Raw genomic sequence first — 13336 nt, 5'->3', positions numbered from 1 at the left:
AGAGAGAGAGAGAGAGAGAGAGAGAGAGAGAGAGAGAGAGAGAGAGAGAGAGAGAGACACACACACATAGGGGTAAAACTACTCAATGGCAACACAGGTAGAAAGGGTGGTGAAGAAGTGTGTGGCACATGTGCTTCATGGATTGGGCAGGAGTTAGTGTGTTATGTGGTATAATATGCTGGTGAGACCATACCTCAAATATTGTGTGCATTTCTAGTTGCCATACTATAGAAAGGATATGATTAACCTGTTCAGTGCCACCCCCGAGTATACTCGGGTCATAGCCGATAATGAAAACAAAACCTTGGCAGTGAACAGGTTAAACTGCAGAGGGTGCAGAAGAGATTCACAAAAATGTTGCCAGGACTAGAAGGCTTGAGATACAAAGTGAGACTGGTTAGACTGGGACTGCTTTCCCTGGAGTTAAGGAGGTTGAGGGGACTAAATCCTGTGGACGTTATAAAATCACGAGGGGCTCAAATAAGATGGATGGTCATAGTCTTTTTCCAATGGTAGGGGAGGCCAGAACCAGACGGTATAAGTTTAAGATGAGAGACGAAAGATTTTAAAGTGATCTGAGGGGCAAGTTGGTACACACAAATGGTCCATTTGTGGGCAAGTGAAGAGGTACTGGTGATCTTGGGCCTATTCTGGCACCCCGGGCTTCTCCTGGTGGCCTAGTCTTGGCCTCGAAGATGAGGCTATGGTGATCTTGCCCCTGCTCAGTCCTGAACCTCGACAAGAGGCCGCTGGGTGTCTCAAGCTATTCCTGGGAGCTCAGGCTTGCCCTGTAATGTCTTCCATTACAAGGTACTGGTGATCTCAGGCTTGGCCTAGCAGCTCAATCATGCCTCAAGATGAGGTGCTGGGGGTCTCAGGCTTGTCCTGGTAGCTAAATCTTGGCTTCGAGTAGGAGCTGGTTATCTTGGGCTTGTCCTGGTAGCTCAGTCTTGCCTCAAGAGGAGGTGCTGGCAGTCTCACGCTTGTCCTGAGACGGAGGGAAGCACAGCAAGTATGGAGCCCACCCACTTTCTCTCTCTTTTTTCTCCTGGCTGGAACTGCCTTGGTTTTAAGGAGTAGGGTGGATGAGGTGCAGGTGAGTTAGCCTAATAACAGCTAAGTGGACGCAGCTGTTGCTTCTACGGCTGTTTCTTCAACTCAGTCCTGAACACTTTCCAGGGTGCCGGTGTTTTCCGGCAGGCAAGCGCTGTCCATGGTGCTGGTCCTCAGCACTTCCTGGCGTGTGAGCAGGGATCGGAGAGGCATTTAGGGAGGAGGTGTTGTCACAATACCTTTGGAGGGTCTCAAGGAAATGCAAGTAAATAGAATTGAGGAATATGGTGTAAGGTTGGCTAAATGAGGGACATGGCAAAAAAAAAGGAAATTAATTGTGAAATATGGTGTGTAAATGGATGGGCAATTGAGGATAACGGATGGGAGGCAGGTAAGCATACTCGATGAAAAAAAACACGTGTGGGAGTAACTTAGTGGGTCAGGCGGCATCTCTGGAGAAAATGGATAGGTGACATTTTGGATTGTGACCTTTCTTCAGACTGATTGTGCTGGGGGTGTTGCTGGAGGTTCCTTGTTGGAAGGGGAGAACATTAGGACCCAGGTGAGTGAGTCCACATGACGCAGTTGGAGCCTTCGGCTTTGAGACCCACCGGCCTGGACATGGGCCTGGAACCCTGCTGAATTAACGGCCCTGGTATACCGGCACCTGGGGGGGGGTGGGGGGTGGAAGGTGAGGATTAGTGGAGTCAGTGGTCCCAGCCCGCAAGAGGCCAAGCGCTCAGTCAGCCAAGGTCTACTGGATGGATAATCGTTTTAATTCCTCTACCCATTCCCATACTGACCTCTGTCTTGGACCTCTACCATTGCCAGAGTGAGACCACATGCAAACTAGAGGAGCAGCATCTCATATTCTGTTTGGATAGCTTACAAACCAATGTTATGAACACAAAATCCTCCAATTTTAGATAACTTCTAAACCCCCCTCCCTCTCTCTTCCACTTCTCTCTCTTTCCCCCCCATCTCCTCTCTGTCCCACCTGGACACATTTAATTCTCCCCTCCCCTTCCAGATACATTCCTTCCTCACAATTAGTAACTCCTCATTCACACCTTGCTCACTTTACCTCTTGTCATTTTACCTCTGGCCTTTATCCAACTATCTGCCTATCTAAACCCCCCACATCTGCTTACACCTATTATTTACCAGGCTACATCCTGCCCCTCCTCCCTTCTAGCTTTCTTCCTCATCCCAGGCTCACCGCAATCAGTCTGAACAAGGATCCCCATCCAAAACACCACCTATCCATGTTCTCCAGAGATGCTGCCTGACCCGCTGAGTTACTCTCACACTTTTGTATCTTTTTTTGTAAACCAGCGTCCACAGCTCTTTGTCTCGAAGTATAATTGATGGAGTGAAATGATGTATGAATAGAATGGGAGAGTTTGTGAAAGATGGGATATGTGATTGGGGGATATAGTAAGAATGTGTAGGAAAGAACTGCAGATGCTGGTTTAAATCGAAGGTAGACACAAAATGCTGGAGTAACTCAGCGGGACAGACAGCATCTCTAGAGAGAAGGAATGGGTGACGTTTCGGGTTGAGACCCCTCTTCAGATATAGTAAGAATATGGGAAAATGGAATTGAGCTATTTGGTGAAGAAGTGAATAAATCAGACTGAGGGAGATTGTGAAAGGGTGCTACAATTGATTAATGGATAGGGTGAGAAAGTGGGTAAATGGAACGGAGTAATATGATGTGATAGTGGTGTGGGATGTGAGAATGTGATGTTGGATGTGGGATTGAGGGAAATGGAGAGTAATTGAGTGAGTAGAATTGAGAAATATGATGAGAAGGATGATAAAGATGTTTGAGGGATTTGATGAAAAAGTAATGTGGGATTTATAGATATGGTGGGAAAAAGGATAAATGGGAATAAGGGTTATGGACAACTGAAACTTCCAAAAATTATTAGAGATCTACTAGTTCATTTTTACAATATTCCTAAAATGTTTTAAAAATGGACAAGCACATTAGGGAATCATAGGAAGCAAGCTCATCTACCTAGCCCACCATGCCAACTAGAATGGCTACCTGAGTTGGACTAATTTACCTGTGTTTGGCCGATATCCCTTTAAACCTTTACGATCCATGCATGTATCTAAATGTCTTTTAAACATTTTAATTATACCTATCTCTACAGCTTCCTCTGGCAGCTCATTCATATATGCAATACCTTTTGTGTGGAAAAAATAGCCCCTTGGGTCTCCTTTAAATCTATATACTCTCACCTTAAATCTATGCCCTCGAGTTGTCTCCCTTGAGCTGAGAAAAAGACTGTGACCATTCACATTATCTATGCTCCTTGTGATTTTATCTATTTCTACAAGGTCATCTCCAACCTCCTATGCTCCAGGGAAAAAAAGGCCCAACCTATTCATTTTTTTTCCAGTTCCGGTTACAACTTGTGAATCTTTCCTGCATCCTTGCCAGCCTAAGGACATCCTTCCTATGGCGGGGTAACCAGAACTGCATACACATGCGATCTCACCATTGACTTGTACAGTTGTAATGAAGTTGTAAAATTTCTTGAAAATTACTTTAAACATGTTGTGACACATTAAAAAAAATAACAGCATGTAATTTAACTCAATTAGTTCATATATTGTGGTTCGAACATGTCGGGCACATTAATTGTTAGTTAGTTTGTTAGATATAGCTCTTAGGGCTAACGGAATCAAGGGATATGAGGAGAAAGCAGGAACGGGGTACTGATTTTGGATGATCAGCAATGATCATATTGAATGGCAGTGCTGGCTGGAAGGGCCGAAAGGCCTTGTGGCACCTTCACGCCCATGTCGGTTTTGCATACAGCCTGTCACCGCTGGCGACTTGCCAGCAGCCTCACGAGAAGATCCAGCCACAAGAGCACAATAACAACTCCAAGGTCAAATGCACTAATTGGCCTTATCTGCACATGGATTATGATTGGGGAGAATGTAGGCAAAAGTGGCTTCTGGAATAAACGAGACACAAGGTGTCTGGCTCGGCTAAGTGACGTTTGTTCTTAGCTTTCTGTCGTGGGATTCCAGTCAATCCTCCAGCCTACTCCTGCACCTATTTTCTATGTTTCTAAGTTAGTCACGAACTTTCACTTTGTTGCTACACTTTGTACAACATCAGTGCTTTGACCATAAATCACTAACAACAAAGGACCGGCATGGTCAGGAGCAATTGAATGTAGAGGGGTGACAGTACTGAAATGGTTGCTGGGCATGTTTGAATACAGTTAATAGTCAACCACACTGTTATGTACATAAGACGAGATCATGTAAGGATAAAGATTTATTTCCTAGATGTACTTCAGTCATAACTGAAACAAAGTTGTCAGCAAAATTTCTGGGATATTATTCCCACTTCACTATAATCAGTTGTATTCTTCATGTATTTACTGTCGAAGCAAGACATTATCATAGTCTGTGACCATTTTGTCATCTACTTCCTGAAATCTTTAATCTACTTTTACAGAGATAAAGAATATTTAGTACAGAAAGAGGCAATTTCCTTTAATCAGGTCTGCAAATGCTCACTTCAACCTTCTCTGTATTTTATCTAACAAGCAGCATTATTCTTTATTTTTCTTTCACAAATGTGCTGACCTAATTTACCCCCAAATGCATCGGTATGATTCACTATAATTGCTTTCTGTGGTAATGAGTAGCAAGATATCATAACTCTCTCGATAAAAAGCTTTCTCCTGAATTTTATCTGATTCCTCGGTGACGTCCTTATAGTGACTACCTTATAATGTTCTTCATCACAAATGGAAGTGCTCTTCTGTCTTAATGCAATTAAAATTATTCATTATTTTGAAGACTTCTAATACACTATGCTTCAGTATTTCCGGTCCTAATCCACTATCCAGCAGCATTTTAATGTCAATTATTTCATGCTAATGTGTGACCTCCACAATTTTGCCATAAAAATGTAAAGTCTTACATTTAACTGTGCTGAAAATTATTGCCTAATTATATGCTCATTTTGTCATTTTACTGATACTTCTCGTAATTTGTACTTGTCAGAATCAACTCCTAATCTCAACAACCACCACCCAACTATCCCAATTTTGGTGAAAATTTGTTGTTTTGTTCATTCCAATTGCTTTTGGAGGTTTTATGCCTATCTTAACTATTTTAATTTTGCATCTGCAGAATATTCTATTTAGTTTTATGATCCATGATAACTCTTACCTTTTCTTCACTTTTCTTTATTTAAATTTGGAATGACTGTGATCGAATCATTTAAATTTTATTTTTCCGATGCCATATCTGCCTCCCTGATAAATATGTAAATAAATATCTATTTAATACCTCTATCACTTTCCCATTGTTTTCTATAAAATTGGGGAGGAAGGAGACTGAGAAGACCAGTGTCTCTGGAGGCTCAGGCTCGGGTGGCAGGAGGGGGATGCTGGGGGATGGGGATTGATGATCACAGGATAATGGTGGAAGCTGTAAAGATTAGGATAGGAAAGGTGTGCGTGCAAAAATCATGGCTAGTCAAGAAGAATTGAGGATTGAGAAGGTCGAAGGATTGAGGCCCAGGATTAAAAAGATTGCCTAAGAAATCAATGAACAAGTTTCGGGGCTACGATTAGGGAAGAGCCTGAATTTGGATAGGTGGTGAGCAGCTGGAGATCAAGTCCTCCATCAGGCATCCTGGTCCAGGGGTCAAAGATTCATATACAGCATGGAAATAGGAATTAGAAAGATTGGAGAAGCCTTAGATCGGTTAACAGTCTGCAGGATCAAATGGACCTTATGTACTTAAGGTGTACACAAGGATAACACGTTATCGAGCATCAGGTTGACATCCTGTAGTGACACGAAATGACCTGGACATGGACTTTCACTCCAAAAAAAAAGATTTTCAATTGCATAATGCTGTAAAAAAGTGTTATGTAAATGAATTTCTATGCAAAAATACCTAATTGGATGATAAATCATGTGGAGATTTTCAAATTAAAAGGCAAAAAGAAATACTACATTGAGAGATGTAAAAGAAGCATAAAAACAGTAACTTTTTTTATTATTTGGTTTATCTAAACTTCCAACATTAATTAAAATCTAAAGATATGAGATTTCATGGTTGTCAATTTTCAAAATCAGAAAGTTTCTGTTTATAACTTTGGTTCTGTTAAAAAGGTAGTTTTTGGCACATATATTAGATTATACAGCAGCGTCTCGCTATTCCATGTCTCACAAAAATATATTTTTATTGCACAACCTTTGGAAGAGGGGGGAATTTTGGACATAATCACACTGTTTTTATTGCGGTGGGGCCATTCCACTCCAAAAACTGATTTCTGATAGGCTGAAAACTGATTGCAAGGTACATACTTATTTGTTCTGCGATAAATAGTGATCTTTGCCCTGGAGGCTAGAAGGACAAATTCTTGCCAATCATGAGGCATTTTGCCAGTTGACTCTGGACAATTACTTTATGAAGAACAAGACCAAGTGGACCCGTTGGGCCCAAACCTCTCCTGCATTGGTGCAGCACCCTCTCCTCCCCCTCCCCTCTCCACCCCTCTTCCCCTTCCCCTCTCCCTTCCTCCTCCCCCCCTCCCTCCTCCCCTCCCTCCCTCCTCCCCCTCCCTCCTCCCCCCTCCCTCCCCCTCCTCTCATCCCCTCCTCTTCCCCTCCCCCGCTCCCTCCTCTTCCCCTCCCCCGCTCCCTCCTCCCCTCCCCTCCCCCCCCTCCCCTCTCCCTCCACCTCCCCCCTCCCTTACCCCCTTCCCTTCCCCCCTTCCCTCCCCCCACTCCATCCCTCTCAACCACCCTTATCCTCCCTCCTCCTCCTCCTTCCACCCCTCCCTCCCTCCCTCTCTAGGAGATAGATATAAACTTTAAAATGTGAATAACTTTAAAAATATAACACCGATTTCAATGAAATTTTTTGCCATTAGCAATAAAGGGATGACGGTGAGTAAAGTGGGCCTAAAATTGTCGCACTATCGTGTACCGTTTTGGCTGTAGTTCAGGAACAAACAAACAAATGAGAGTTTTAGTATATAGATGTATCAGCAAAGGTAAGTGAGAATATAGGCCCAGTCACCTTACCTCACTTCCGAGGAAACGGATATATTACTCACCAGCAAACGGATATATTACACTTCACTTCATCTAAATCATTGATATAGATAGTGAATGCCTAGGGTTCCCAGCACCCATCCTTGTGGCAACTAACTAATCCTCAAATCATACAAACTAAGCGGGGGAGCACAGCAAAGAAAAAGGGGTATGGGGAGTATTACTTAAAATGAGAGAATTCAAACTACCCAAACGGAACATGAGCTGTTGTTCCTCCAGTTTGTGTTTGGCCTCGCACAGGTAATGGAGTTTTGGATAAACAGTTTGTAGCTCCATTTTCTGTCTCCCTCCTTTCTTAAAGTGTTGAATTCCATGCAGAACAATGAACAAGTGACAGAAGGAATGACTAGACACAAAAAGATTGTTTAATTCATAACATGTCTAAGAACAGATATTTACTTGGACATTTTATAATTTAATTATTCCCTTTCTGACTTCTCATTCAGAGTTGTGTCATGATTACTAATCGCCCAACTGGTGGAAATGTAATGTAGAATAAGAACCTCAACTATCAGAAGGGGGGAGAGTGGGGGTGGGGGGGGGGGGAGAGGGGGAGAGTGGGGGTGGGGGGATGGGGCAGTGGGGGTGGGGGGGAACAATGGGGGTCGGGGGAAGGGGGACAGTAGGGGGCAGGAGAGAGTGGGGGTGGGTTGGAGGGGAGAGTGCGGGTGGAGGGAGGGAGGTGGGGGTCAGGAGAGGGGGGAATAGTGGTGGGGAGCGGGGAATGGGGGTGGAGGCAAGGCTGGGGTAGTGGGGGTGGGGGCAGGGGAGGGACAAGTGGGGGTGGGGTAGGGGGGATGGAGTGGGTCAGTCGGGGGAGGAGGGGGGGATAAGGGGGATTGACTGGGAGGGTTGAGGGTGCTATACCAATACAGGAGAGGCTTTGAGTCCAGGGCTCACTCAGTGACGACACCTCTCCCCTTCCCTCTTTCCCCTCTACGAGGAATGGGCCCAACGGGTCCACTTGGTCTAGTTATTATTATTATTATTATTGTCTAAACATTTCCAGCACTTTCTGTTTTCGTTTCAGATTTCCAATATCTGCAGCGTATTATTTTTGTAATTTTATTGAAGCATACATATAGCATTAACATAAAACTACAGGAAAAACAAAACATTTTTTGGATGTAATCCAATGAAAAACAAAATACTTTAAGAGGTTGAACTTGTTAATTCTTCAAGACTGAATCTTTATCTTTATAATACACTGCAAACGATCTCCGCATCATTGGCTGTTTGGGTAACAAAGATTTGCCCAAAATAATTCACAAATCATTACCCAAAAGCTTAGACATCGGATAAAATTTGCTCTCACTGAATTTATGTGGAAAAAGAATTAAATAATATTTCCCCCCACCCCCCACCCGACCTGTATTTCTGTATGCATTTACATATTATGCAGCTTTATGTTTTGGAATTCCTGATATGGACTATTTTTTAGGAAGGTAATTCTCGGTATCACGGAGGTCATCTTTATACGTTAATCAAAATATCACTTCTATCAGTATCTTTACATTAAAATTTAATTAAAACTGTCTAATTCTGGACTCAGACATTTGTGGATATATACAAATCTTTGAAAGAAGTTATTTCTCCTTTTATTTCAGATCAGAATGACCTACCCTTTATTTTGAGATGGGGAACCCCCCAGTTCTAGACTCAACATATAATGCGAAAACACTGTGAAGCCTCCATGTTGGTAATAAAAGTAGAAAAAATCGTGAGGGGATTGAAAAGCTTTGGTATTCAGCAGGAGCTGGGTGTTCTAGCACACTAATCTCAGTAATTTTAGCAGTATGTACAACAAGCAATTAGGAAGGCAAATGGTATTTATTATAGAATTATTTGAGCTCAAGAGTAAAGACGTCTCACTGCAATTATATAGGACGCTGAAGAGAATGCATCTGAAATATTGTACACAGGTCTGATAGCCTGCCTAAGGCAGGATATGCTTCACTAAATGAGGTGCCATAAAGATTCACCAGATTGATTACTGGAATGGGTTGATTCCATAAACGAGAAAGATTAAGCCGATCAAAGTGCTCGAGGAACTCAGTTGGGCAGGCAGCATCAATGGTGGTAAGAACTGGGAGCAGGTGCGGGCCATACAACCCTGCAAGCATGCTCTACCATTCAACAAATTCATAACTGAAGGTCTACTTTAACACTATATCAATGTTATATGACCCTATCCCTATAAATACCTTATATCCAAAATTCTAGAATCTCAGTTTTGAATGAAATCAATGACTGAGCTTTCACAGCCCTCCCAAGTTAGAGAATTTCAATGATTCACAAATCTTTGAAAGAAGATATATCTAATTTTATTTCAGGTTAGAATGGCTGACCCCTTATTTTGAGTTTGTGAACCCCCCATTTCTAGACTCATCAGCCAATGCAATATCCTGCCACATCTATCCTGTTGAGTTCTGTAAGAATTTAGTTTATTTCAAAGAGGTTACTCTTCATTCTCCCATGACTGGAGTTATAGACTACCAAATCTCAATCCACATGGGTATATCACTCCCAATTCTATGTGCTCAAATATTGTTCAACGATCTCCTGTGTGGAAAATCCAAATACTCATCTATTCAACAGGACACATCCTCAAAGAATTCCAATGAATGTTAAATTTGATTTCCTTTTCATAAATCAATACAAAGTCTGCACTCTTGATTTTGGCAGAAGTAGAGATGATCTCATTAATATTTTTTTATGGGGTTTGAAAGTCCAGATAGAAACATAAGTAATTTCAGTCATGTCCTCCATTGACTCCATATATCGATTCTCTTAATATCCCCAAACTTTCTGTCTTTTTTCAAGAGGAAGAAGGTATAGGAACATGAAAACTGTAACATCTGGGTTCAGAGGCAGCTCCTTCCCAATAACCACCAGGCTATTAAATACTACAACCTCCAAAAAAGCTCTGAACTACATGGACTTGAGGGCATACACTACTCGTACAAATGTGGGGAGCTATTCACTGCGAGAAATCCGCCGCTTGGACTTCGTTCCGCAGTTCCCCAGTGACGTCAGGCACATTCAAGGAAAAGCAAATCCGGTTGCCGACGCCCTATCAAGACTGGAGGTGGATGCTCTGAATGCGGCCACACTCATCGATTTTCATGCCATGGCTCGCACGCAGCATACTGATCCTGATCTTGTTCCATTACCACTGGACGTATGCAGCCCTAAAATTGGAAGATGTATCTATCGGTGGCACGAGAGAAACCATCATATGTGACACTTTCACTGGCAAACCAAGGCCATTTGTGCCGAGGACGATGCGTCACTTGTGAAGACCAGTTCACAAGATGGCAAGATGCTATCCCAGTCATCAACATTTCAGCAGAAACAATAGCCCGCGCTTTTGTTGACTGATGGATTTCGGTCCTTGGGGTCCCAAGTACGATCACAATTCGAATCTGCGCTGTTTCAAACATTAATCGACCTCTTGGGTACGAACCGGATTCGAATGACCCTGTATCATCCACAAGCGAATGGCCTGATTGAATGGTTCCATCACCAGATGAAAGCCACTCTGGCAGCCGGAGGAGACACGTCGAACTGGAGTGAACGGTTGCCTCTGGTTCTGCTTGGCATTCGTACAGCGGTGAAAGCAGACCCAGGATGTTCGTCGTCGGAAATGGTTTATGGCACAACTCTGAAGCTGCTCGGCGAATTTGTTGATTCAATCCCCACAGACAGATCCTATGATCCAAGCAGGTATGTTGATCGATTATGGCAAACTATGCAGCTTCTCAGGCCAACATCGACACGGCAAACACCTGCAATGGTCTACCTCCAACGCTGCACACGTATTTTGGTCCAACACAACGCCGTCCACCGACCTCTTCAGCAAGCATACGATGGCCCCTATCAAGTCATCCAATGCCTACCCAAAAGTTTTGTGATTTATCGGAACGGAAAAGCTGACACCGTATCCATCGACCGGTTAAAGCCAACATTCGTCGAGAATCAACTGACTACTTCACCCACCAAACCTACGAAGTCATAAGACCTCAACACTTCCTGCCACAGACCTCCACACTGCAGTACCAAACAAGATCAGGTCATAAAATCAACCCGCCAGACCGGTACGGTGCAGGACAAAGCCAGGCAGTCGCCACCTTGCATGACTCGGTGGCTGAGGGGGAAGCTGTGGCGCCTTCATGCCCACGTTGATTTTGTATACAGTCTGTCACCGCTGGCGACTTGCCAGCAGCCTCACGAGAAGGTCCAGCCACAAGAGCTTAATAACAACTCCAAGGTCAGACGCACAAATTGGCCTTATCTGCGCACGAGTTATGATTGGTGAGAATGTAGGTGAAAGGAGCTTCTGGAATAAGCGAGACACGAGGTGTCTGGCTCGGCTAAGTGTTGTTTGTTCTTTGCTTTCCGTCATGGTATTCAGTTGATCCAATATATATATATGTGTGTGTGTGTGTGTGTGTTTACCAAACTATTTTGTTCTTTATTATCGTTACTTTTTTGCATTTCTTTCATTCATTGTTCTTTATCTCTCCACATCACTGTCTATATCTTTTGTTTCCTTATCCCTAACCAGTCTGAAGGTTCTCGACCCAAAATGCCAGCCATTCCTTCTCTCCAGATGTTGCCTGTCCCGCTGAGTTACTCCAGCTTTTTGTCTATTTTGTTCTTTAGTAGGCAAAACCAACCGTTCGCTATGCCTCTCGCAGTGTAATCGGTTGTGGGGGAACAGTATGCGTGACTAAACCATTAAAATGCAGAATATATCTCATCTCTCAACGCACATTTTGTTATTTTTTATCTTGAAATGTTTTCCCCCTGCTTAATTTCTCTGAATTTATTATTTCTTACTGTTTCTGCCCATTTCCCTCCCATCCTTCCTCCCCAGCCCCCACTTTTGTGCAGTTTCCCTTGTATTACTCAAACACACACTCTGCACAAATTTAACATTATATATATATATGAATGTATGTGTGTGTGTGTTTGTGTGTGAGAGGCAAGAGAGAGATAAATAGATCTCAAAGTTCCTTCTCATGGATCAGAAGCAACTTTGATTTAAAGCAACGCTCTATTTCACTCTTCATCTTATTTTTCACATGATGTACATAAACCATAAAGGCGATTCGACCTTTATGGTTTATGTAAATGCATACATATATACACATATATATGGTTTCCTCCCACACTCCAAAGACGTACAGGTATGTAGGTTAATTGGCTGGGTAAATGTAAAAATTGTCCCTAGTGGGTGTAGGATAGTGTTAATGTACGGGGATCACTGGGCGGCACGGACTTGGAGGGCCGAAAAGGCCTGTTTCCGGCTGTATGTATATGATATGATATGATATATATATATATATATATATATACATATATATATATATATATATATATATATATACATATATATATATATATATATATATATATATATACATATATATATATATATATATATATATATATATATATATATATATACATATATATATATATATATATATATATATATATACATATATATATATATATATATATATACATATATATATCTTAGGCCCCCTCAGTCATGGCTGACCATGGGTGATGCATCCTAGTTGGCTGCTTGCGCCACACCTCGGCTAGAGCAGCGTCGCTTGTGGCTGAAGAGACCCATGCGGGAGTGACAGTCTCTGTATATATATATTTATATATATATACACACACATATATATCTCGTTTCTTTCTCGTGATGTCCTCTAATTATTTGTTTAGCAGTCTCTCTCTCTCTCTCTCTCTCTCTCTCTCTCTCTCTCTCTCTCTCTCTCTCTCTCTCTCTCTCTCTCTCTCTCTCTCTCTCTCTCTCTCTCTCTCTCTCTCTCTCTCTCTCTCTCTCTCTCTCTCTCTCTCTCTCTCTCTCTCTCTCTCTCTCTCTCTCTCTCTCTCTCTCTCTCTCTCTCTCTCTCTCTCTCTCTCTCTCATATAGTTCTCCCTATCATGATCACTGTTCTCTCACTAACATTTCATTAGAGCCTACCCATTCACCTTCACAATCAGTGACATCAAACTTATTTCCAGAAACCCTAATATTGTGAATAAATTAACTATGAACACATGTCAAGATATTTTTTTCATTCTATATTAGTGTAATAAAATGTAATGCATACATACCTACACTGATACAGAGGTGCTAGCTTTAGAC

The sequence above is a fragment of the Rhinoraja longicauda genome, chromosome 18 (genome assembly GCF_053455715.1).
Source record: "Rhinoraja longicauda isolate Sanriku21f chromosome 18, sRhiLon1.1, whole genome shotgun sequence".
Lineage (NCBI taxonomy): Eukaryota > Metazoa > Chordata > Chondrichthyes > Rajiformes > Arhynchobatidae > Rhinoraja > Rhinoraja longicauda.
Note: the sequence above shows the minus strand (reverse complement) of the source record.